This window comes from Molossus molossus, unplaced genomic scaffold (genome assembly GCF_014108415.1).
Source record: "Molossus molossus isolate mMolMol1 unplaced genomic scaffold, mMolMol1.p scaffold_m16_p_3, whole genome shotgun sequence".
In the NCBI taxonomy this organism is placed as follows: domain Eukaryota; kingdom Metazoa; phylum Chordata; class Mammalia; order Chiroptera; family Molossidae; genus Molossus; species Molossus molossus.
In genome coordinates this window covers 62,295,429-62,297,873 of record NW_023425366.1, presented here as the reverse complement: position 1 = coordinate 62,297,873, position 2,445 = coordinate 62,295,429, and the positions used below count along the sequence as shown (strand labels likewise).

General features: G+C 43.1%; 1 pseudogene; it reads right to left on the bottom strand.

The window, feature by feature from the left end:
• Positions 1-1,000: 1,000 nt before the first annotated feature.
• LOC118642796 lies at positions 1,001-1,520 on the bottom strand (annotated as a pseudogene).
• Positions 1,521-2,445: the final 925 nt, after the last annotated feature.

Genomic DNA, 2,445 nt, shown 5'->3' with positions numbered 1-2,445 from the left:
CGGGTGGCAGCCACTCGATGTGTCCCTTTCACGTCGATGTTTCTCTCTCTCTCTCTGTTCCTCTCTCTCCCTCCCACTCTACCTGAACAAAAAGTGGAAAAGTGTCCTCGGGTGAGGATAAAAAAATAAATAAATAAAAATAAAAATAGCACAGGTATTTATTTTTAAAAAAATATGTATAAGTGGACCTGCACAGTTCAAAACTGTGTTGTTCAAGGGTCAACTGTGTATATGTATACACACACACACATGTTCGTACATGTACTTAATATACAAATTAATGTACATGGCACGAAATAACATTTTGTTAATCAGTGAACAACCGCACACTGCGTGTGTGCACACAGAGGGTGGTCTGTTTTGTCCGCCGTGTAGACCCAGCCAGTGAGAGGACCTTTCTTCTGTTCCCCAGGTTTTACTGGGTTGCTTCAGAGATTTTCCTTTCTGGACAAATGCTTTTCCTTCCAAATCATTTGAAGAAAATTTGTACAGCAATTTTCACTTACCTGTAGGTGGTAAAAAGAATTATTTTTACACTTTCCAGCAATTTTGGATTTTTTCACATGGATGATTTTATGAGCGTTAGAAGCAAATACTTAAAATTTCCTATTCTTTAGATTTAAGTGGTTGCAAGTGGTACTGTAATGTTTGTATTCTGTGTTCTACAGTTACATGCAGATTTATATATTTATATAATCAACCTTTCTATGAGTTCTTAATTGATTAGTTGCTTACCTTCTCAGTGCATGTCTCAATCTCTGAAATCTATATGCATTTTAGGCACAAAGGAAATATCCTTTTCTTTTCGTGTCTTTTTGACAATTGTTTAGTTTTTATTTCATATTCATAAACTTAACTCTGCAATCCAGCTAGACTTGGAAAGAGTAAAGAAAATATGGAACTCAATGAACTGCAACAAGGGCCTGAATATTATAGAACATTCCAAGCAGATGGGGGTGAAGGGGTGGCTCTCCTGAGCTACAGAAGGAATGGTCCGGTAGTTAAGATAAAACACAAGTCAAATTTATGAGAGTTGTCCACAGTCAGCAATGGTGACCTCTTTGCTGGTCTTGCCATTCCTGGACCCAAAGCTCTCCAAGGTTGTCACAACATCCATGCCGTCTTTCTCCTGGCCGAGGACCACGTGCTTGCCACCCCACCACTCCGTCTTGGCAGTGCGCATGAACAGCTGGGATCCGTTTGCGTTGGGCCCAGCACTTGCCGTGGACAAGACGCCAGGACCCGTGTGCTTCAGGATGAAATTCCCATCATCAGATTTCTCCCATAGATGGACTTGCCGCCTGGGCCATCATGGCGTGTGAAGTCACCACCCTGGCACAATATCCTGGAATAATTCTGTGAAAGGAGGAACCTTTGTAACCAAATCCTTTCTCCCAAGTGTTCAGAGCACAAAAGTTTTCTGCCGTCTTTGGAACTTTGTCCACAAACAGCTCGAAGGTGACACGGCCCAAGGGATCGCCACCCACAGCGATGACGAAGCCCACGGTGGGGTTCACCATGGCTGGGCTCCAGCGGTTCCGTACGACGGTGTCTGCAGGCCGCAAATATTCTTTTCTTTCTGAATCTCTGTACTTATTTGCTCATAGCACTGGAAAAACTTTATTTTATTTTTTGTTAAGTCGACATTTATTTTAAGTTGACAAATAAAGCATACTTTGTTTTTGTTTTTGTTTTTTTATCCTCACCCGAGGACATTTTTTTTTTCCATTTTTTGTTCAGATAGAGTGGGAGGGAGAGAGAGGAAGAGAGAGAGAGAGAGAGAGAGAGAGAGAGAGAGAGAGAGAGAGAGAAACAACGACGTGAAAGGGACACATCGAGTGGCTGCCACCCGCGCCACCCAACCAGGGCTGGGGACAAACTGCAACCGAGGTACGCGCCCTTAGTGGGAATGAACCCGGGTCTCTCTGGACCGCAGGCCGACACTCCAACCACTGAGCCAAACCGGCCAGGGCAACAAATAAAGCATACTTTGTTTCCAAAGTCGACTTTTTAACATCACCGTCAACTCTGGGCAGTGGGGCCTGGGGCACTGCCTTCCTCACCCGATCCATGCTGACCCAGGGTGGTTAGGATTTAGGTGGCGCTGGTCCCATGTGTAGGTGACGGCATGTCCGAGAGACTTAGGACAGTGGAAAGGCCTGTGGAAGGGATTAGAAATTCTCTCCCTTTGACAGTAAAATGTCTTCTAATAACAAGTAAAAATAAGCCTTTTTTAAAAATTTATTTATATTTTACCAGGAGAATTTCAGGGGATCTGAAATCTAGGAAGAAAGAATTTTACACAGTCGATGAGTACTGTCTTTAGGAAAGTTTGACAAGAGAGTAAAAAAAGACCCTGTTTTAAGATTCTAAACCTGGGAGGTAACTGGTTTAGTGGGGCTACTGAAATGTAGAATGGCCTCCTTTTATTTCTTGGAGAAATAA